The 7,316-nt window shown below is 33.9% G+C and overlaps 2 long non-coding RNA genes across 3 annotated transcripts; both read right to left on the minus strand.

Annotated features, from left to right (window-relative positions):
* Nucleotides 1-9: 9 nt before the first annotated feature.
* LOC113735475 (uncharacterized) lies at nucleotides 10-438 on the minus strand. Its single transcript, XR_011841844.1, has 3 exons — nucleotides 332-438; nucleotides 159-244; nucleotides 10-71 (listed from the first exon to the last, which is right to left on the minus strand). It is a non-coding gene; the product is annotated as an uncharacterized lncRNA (long non-coding RNA).
* Nucleotides 439-2,273: 1,835 nt separating this feature from the next.
* On the minus strand, nucleotides 2,274-4,022 carry LOC113735485 (uncharacterized). 2 transcript variants are annotated; one of them, XR_011841539.1, is made up of 4 exons: nucleotides 3,697-4,022; nucleotides 3,524-3,609; nucleotides 3,022-3,436; nucleotides 2,274-2,947 (listed from the first exon to the last, which is right to left on the minus strand). It is a non-coding gene; the product is annotated as an uncharacterized lncRNA (long non-coding RNA). The 2 variants fall into 2 exon arrangements; XR_011841538.1 differs by having other exon boundaries at nucleotides 2,274-3,436; nucleotides 3,697-4,020.
* Nucleotides 4,023-7,316: the final 3,294 nt, after the last annotated feature.

Consider the following 7,316-nt stretch of genomic DNA (forward strand, 5'->3'; position numbering starts at 1 on the left):
TACTGCAAATTGATGGTTAGGAATGGCTGTCTGCAGTGTTGTATCATTGGAATAAGATCATGCGGCAATCGCTGTTCAGTTAAGAATATGTTAGGTTGTGGTTGTTAGAAATTTGTGGAGAGAAAAAAGGAATTTGTATTATATTATCAGAGAAGTACCAGTGTTTGAGTTTTTGTAAAACGAATTGTGAAACAGCATGGTAGGGGGCCATATATATCAGGTATGAAGTGAGGAAGAGGAGCATCTGGAAAAACAAGAATTGTTTTAGCAAATACTCAGAAATATAGGATTTTTGTAAGATAGCAAGTAAATGATAACAATTTACAATTACCTGGTGGGTGCGGAGAAACAAACATGAGGACGCGTTCCAACCACTTAGCAATGGAAATAGCATTTTTAGGCTCAAGAAGGCCAACGTCTTCAACGAGGGCAAAATGTTGTTCAATGAATGCTTCGCTGTATTTGTAGGTATTACATCGAGAAGGATATTTTTGCAACAATTGAAAATGAGCAAATATTGCAGCGTTTTCAACGGATGAAGACTCGCAGAATGCAATTGCCTCCTCTTCGTTATTCGAGTGCAACAACTACCAATACTTCAAGTGTTAATCAATAACAAATTTTTGGGTATGTACAATTATATGTTTTTATTATTTTTATAATTATTGATTCTAAATTTTACTTATTAAATATATTTATTTCGTCACAAAAAAAAAATTTTAATACACTTCAGCCCCCCAAAAAATAAATTTCTGGCTCCGTCCCTGGGTATAGTGTTTGGGATCTTTATGCAAAGCTGTAGCAGCATGTGTTTTATGGCCAGTGGGCGTAACTAAATAGTATGTGTATAATTTCTGTCTTTGGGGTGTAATGTGGACGGTTAGTGTCCAAGAAACAAAGATATCATTGTCCATCTAACTGTAGAGAGTTTATGAAACTGTTGGTTATTAAATTGTATATGGATTCGGTGAATGGAAAACGAAATGTTTAACTAAACGGAATGTAAAATGAAGCAAAATAATCTACCAAACAGTGAATCATATTAGTTATGAGTTAGGTCTGTTTTATGTTTGAAAAATTATAGACGTAAAAACAATGAAAGGATTAAATATGTTGAAAGTAAATTATTCAGTTATCAGCTGCAAAATATAGTGGAAATTGATGGAAGCGTACCTGGTGTGCAAGTGAAATAGGAAATTTAGCTGTGTTTTAACTGTTGAGGATTTTTTACTGATGATAGATTTTAGAGGAAAATGAAAGTGAATGTTCAGGTGGAAGAAGGCTGTATATGTTTGAAGAAGCGGGGGTCGGTGGAGGGCTTTAATGGGTATTTAATTTGAACAGGTAAGAAGAGAAAGTGGGTCGGTTGAGTATTTGGTGGAGTATTAAATAAATTGATTGGTAGTATTTATTTTGAACCGTTTAATGGGAGAATTTAATTTGTTTTAGTAAGGGAAAGGATTCTGTGGTATATTGGGTTGCTATATGTTTGTTTGCGTATGCGTGGCTGTTGAAAAATAAGAAAGAAAATAGTGGAGTGGGTGGAAGAAGAATTGAAAGCGATGGAGGCAGGTAGCAGGAATAAAAGCGATGGGATATTTTCAGTGGATTTGAATTGCACGCAAGTTGATAAAAGCGCAAAGAAAAACAATTTCACATCATTCAAGTTTCAAGAGCACCCAAAAATGGAAATTATGAATGTGGAGCATTAATTAAAACTGCAGTGGATGTGAAATTAAAACTATAAATAAGAAGCGGTAATTTATAAATTGTTAGTGCATATGATAGCATAGAATGGTGATAAAAAAACATATAGGAATAGTTGAAGAAGAATTAGCCGAAACAAAAAATTTTAGATATATGGTATGAAAAAGTGCAGAAGGATTGGAGAGTGGAAAACAAGAAAGAAGAGGAGAACGACGATTACCTTAGGAACAATGGCAGTGTGGTGGTGGGAAGGAAGTTTGGTTTGGGAAATGATGAGTGTGAAAGCAGGAATTTGTAAATTAGATATTATAGCGATTGATATAGACGGAGAGTGATGTCGGTAATAGCGAAGATATTGTGGGTGGTGTCAGGCTTGATAGTAAGACAGTCATGAATTGGGCAGGGATAAATAGTAGAGCGGTAAATGGAGTTTTCTGGGTATTCATTATATATTCATCAGGTATGTTGGGCATTCTATAAATCTAACGGTGAATAGATGATAAAAGTACAAAGTACTACAATGTAATGGTTTTTTTTTTTTGACAGAAAAGAATCTACTTTTAAAGTTATCAGGCAACGTGGTAATGATATACATTGAGGGACTCTGACATGCCTTGCATTCGACGGTACCTTGCATTTGACCAAAAGTGCTAAACCTTTGCAGCTCACAAAACAGGCTCCAATGAAACAAACAACGGCAGGAAAAAGAAAGAAGCTAGACTTCAGCTGTGGAGGTGCCACGTGGTGCCAAGGGAAGCTACCACAAGAACTCAAGGAAATTAAAAGGTTGTCCGGACTGTAGCCAAAAATATTGTTTGTTGGTTGTGCCTTACATAGTAGATAGAAATGTAGAACATATATATATTGGTGGATACAATACAAAGATAAAACAGTTTCTGGAAGCGTGTGCATCAAAGTGGAAGATAAAACAGTTTGTGGATCAGATTGGGTGTGGTGGCTCAAATTGATATGATTGAAGTACCCTCCTCGTGTCTTCTGCAGCATATTTTTCGATGCCGTCTTCAGCAAACACGATGACCTGATAGGTGAGCATTGTTGTTGGCAGGAAGAACAGGAGTTCATTTGGCTCCGCATGAATTTGGTCCAGAAATTGAATCCAATGCTGAGTAACATTAATGTCTGTGTATTGCAGGTAAGCATGTATTTGTTGTCGGTGGACATGAATGAGGAAAGGACGGTTATTTTGCCAATTTGGAGCGATGATATTAAATGGTGGTTTCTGTGAAAATATATTATAAGTTAGGGTGTTTGGGTAATAATTTATCATAGTAATTGTATAAAGATAAAAGGTACCAGGCGAAAAGCGTCATCATCAGTGAGGTGATGGAAAAATGCCGGAAAACTTAAATCTTGTGTGAAGTCATCCGATAAGCCTGTGATAACTTGCTGGTAAACACAGTTAGTTCTATCAAAATGCATTTGCGAGAATGGATCTGGGTGGAGTTTTTGGGTTAATTGTGTTGTCCAAGGAAATATTTGTTGCTGGCAATTTTTTTTTAAAGATGGCTACGTTGAACTCCATGTTTGCTAAATATTTAAATAGAATGATGTCACCTGTGGTTAGTTTATGGTCTGCTGCAAATTGATTCCAGCCTTCAGCAAATTGAAAGTTTCTCAAGGCAATCAGCCAATGTGCATTTTTTCCTTTGATGGTTAGGAATGGTTGTCTGCAGTGTTGTATCATTGGAATAAGATCATGCGGCAATCGCTGTTCAGTTAAGAATATGTTAGGTTGTGGTTGTTAGAAATTTGTGGAGGGAAAAAAGGAATTTGTATTATATTATCAGAGAAGTACCAGTGTTTGAGTTTTTGTAAAACGAATTGTGAAACAGCATGGTAGGGGGCCATATATATCAGGTATGAAGTGAGGAAGAGGAGCATCTGGAAAAACAAGAATTGTTTTAGCAAATACTCAGAAATATAGGATTTTTGTAAGATAGTAAGTAAATGATAACAATTTACAATTACCTGGTGGGTGCGGAGAAACAAACATAAGGACGCGTTCCAACCACTTAGCAATGGAAATAGCATTTTTAAGCTCAAAAAGGCCAACGTCTTCAACGAGGGCAAAATGTTGTTCAATGAATGTTTCGCTGTATTTGTAGGTATAGTGTTTGGGATCTTTATGCAAAGCTGTAGCAGCAAGTGTTTTATGGCCAGTGGGCGTAACTAAATAGTATTTGTATAATTTCTGTCTTTGGGGTGTAATGTGGACGGTTAGTGTCCAAGAAACAAAGATATCATTGTCCATCTAACTGTAGAGAGTTTATGAAACTGTTGGTTATTAAATTGTATATGGATTCGGTGAATGGAAAACGAAATGTTTAACGAAACGGAATGTAAAATGAAGCAAAATAATCTACCAAACAGTGAATCATATTAGTTATGAGTTAGGTCTGTTTTATGTTTGAAGAATTATAGACGTAAAAACAATGAAAGGATTAAATATGTTGAAAGTAAATTATTCAGTTATCAGCTGCAAAATATAGTGGAAATTGATGGAAGCGTACCTGTTGTGCAAGTGAAGTAGGAAATTTAGCTGTGTTTTAACTGTTGAGAATTTTTTACTGGTGATAGATTTTAGAGAAAAATGAGAGTGAATGTTCAGGTGGAAGAAGGCTGTATATGTTTGAAGAAGCGGGGGTCGGTGGAGGGCTTTAATGGGTATTTAATTTGAACAGGTAAGAAGAGAAAGTGGGTCGGTTGAGTATTTGGTGGAGTATTAAATGAATTGATTGGTAGTATTTATTTTGAATCATTAAATGGGAGAATTTAATTTGTTGGTTGCCTGTTGCAATACCGAATAGTTAACAAAAGCATAACGAGCATCCTATTAAACAACGAAGTATAGGGTATTTTTTATCAGAATTTGTCAGTACACATAATTATAAAAAACATATAGTGTGAATGCATATGCTAATAATTATTGCCTACTCTTTAATTTAACTTCATTTTCTTAAAAAATGTAATTATGTATTAACGTGCACTCACTGAGCACTCATTAGACAAATCCATTAAATATTATCTAGTTATTTTGAATAAATAAATATTACTTAGTTACCGTTTGGCAAGTGAGTTTTTTTGGTGTTTGTCTAAAATTTTACTGCAATTTACTGTAGATATTTTTAAAAAAAATTTTCAAGTATGTAAATTTTTGAATATTTTGAAATGTATAGTTTAAAACTTTTGAAAAATTTTTTAAAGTTACTGTAATTAAAGTTTTTAAAAAACTTATAGCAGACAAACTTAGTAAAAAACTTGCCTGCCAAACAACGCCGATAATTACACCTTTGATGTTTTTTGACCAAAAAATAAATAAAATAAAAAGTGCCCGCCTTGTTTTCAGTCCAAACACATTTTTGAACGATGAACCGACATTAATGAGCCCATTCCAGCAGAGAAATCCACTGTCCATAGCACCACCTGGACCTCAAGCTTAAACGATACGTGGCTCGTAGTGAATTACAAAAGACAGAATAAAATATATGGCAAACTCCTGCACAAGATGATCAATGAAATTATTATAGCAAGACCTTGCACCTCAGTGGATTGACATTTAATAATTCAACGCTCCATTTCAAGTGGACACTCGTTAATATATATTTTAGGTGTTAAATTTTTAAAAATATAAAATTAATTAGAAAAAATATATAAATGCAAGGAGATAAATTAGGAAAAGTGTATAAATGTAAGAGAAAGTAGTAATTATTAGTGTATATGTATATATATATATATATATATATATATATATATATATATATGATAGGTTGGGTAGAATGTAGGTGTGTTAGACACCCGTTAGAAAAATCGATCGTTCAAACTCAGTGCTTTGTGTAGTAAGTTTAATCTTGAGAAGGTGCTAATAAATGAAGTTTGTTAAGCTCCATAATCTAATGGGATTAGAAGGTTTTGGTCATACAGGTGATTTGAATTTTATACTGACAGACTTTAGAATGGGATGATTGAATTGCACTTTGGCATCTAAAGCTTTTCTTCTTATTGTCATTTGGATGGAATCTAACTGAAGTGGTTGTGATTGGGCAAGACTATAAAATATATATATATATATATATATATATATATATATATATATATATATATATATATTGTTGGTGTGCTTTAGCCATCATTCATTCCTTATCCAACCAAATTGTCATATTGGTGGTGGTGGCCGGTTGAAAGTCGTTGTGGAATGTGGATTGAGTTTGTGCATTTGAACTGATTGTGATTGTGAGTTTAGTCTAATTATACGGTTATGGACTTCTTATTCGTCATTAATAATCTTATCATGACGAATAAGTTGTAATTTCATGCTAAAAAAATCTTTTTTTAAAAAAAAGTGATATATCAATCGTATCCTATGATTCGTAACTGATCAACCATAAACGATTAAGAACTTGTCAATTCTTATAAATGAATAATTTCTTCTGTAATTAGATATTGGATTTATCTAACGAATTCTTAATCGTCAGTATGTGCTTAAAATATATTAACAAGTGCGTAATAGATACCGTCAAAATTTTTTTTAAAGTTTACCACTTGACCTTTCATTTGGCAACCGGGTGCTAAATTTTTCCGTGTTTCTGTAGTGGTATCGTACGTACCCATGAGCATAAATGTCATACTTTCATGGTCAAGAGTCTTAGTGCTGTTCAGTCTATTGACAAGACATCATATTTTGTACATCTTGCAGTAATAGCTACAAACGGTCTTGAGAGGGACACTTATTTCAGCTGTTGTAAAAAGAATTGACCATTTCTCCTCTTTGAATGAATCTTCTTATTACTCTTTCTCTTTTTTTTTTTTCCCCTCGAGCCAAGAAAAAATAACACACGCACAATTAAATTAAATACTCAGTGGGAGTCGAAAGAACGATCTAAATGAACAATTTAATGGGAATCCACAAAGCAATCAAATTTAGCCAATTAATAATTAAACTGATCATCCGTGAACCTTAAAAACAGAACTAAGCCTCGAACCACTAATAAATAAGTTTGCTATGAATCTTGGACGTCGTCAATTTTTGCTGTAGAAGCATGGTACTTTTGACGAGTGGCATTGGGACCATGTAACAAATCTTGTTGTTTGGATTGCAGCGGAGAATACTTTCCAAGCCATGAAATTCAGTCCAATTATTATTATCCATTTAAATTGAGAACTGCAAAAGGGCTCTTGGCTTTTCTCACGGGATGACAAGGAAAGGGCATTAGTGGACATCCCCATCCCATCTCTTCTGACATCTCTACTGTCAGAAAACTATTTTTCTTGCACAACAAAAATTAGTTGGATGTTCCTCATTATTGTACTTCTACAGACATGATTCAAGAATCATTTCATTGTGTCAACCTTTTTGGTTTTTTTTTTTTGTTTTATATCTTGCTAATAGAATACTTGATCATTTATTTTTTATCTGTTCATTTTTCGACAAATACTTAAATAGTGTTTACTTTGGTAGGCTAAGAAGTAGGTGTCCGATGGGGAAGGGGAAAGAAAGAAGCAAGAATAGGATTGAAATTGCTGAGAAATATGGAGCTTCAAAAGATGGGAAACAAAGGTTATAAATGTTGACAAGTCAACATTTGATGAAA

The sequence above is a fragment of the Coffea arabica genome, chromosome 3c (genome assembly GCF_036785885.1).
Source record: "Coffea arabica cultivar ET-39 chromosome 3c, Coffea Arabica ET-39 HiFi, whole genome shotgun sequence".
Lineage (NCBI taxonomy): Eukaryota > Viridiplantae > Streptophyta > Magnoliopsida > Gentianales > Rubiaceae > Coffea > Coffea arabica.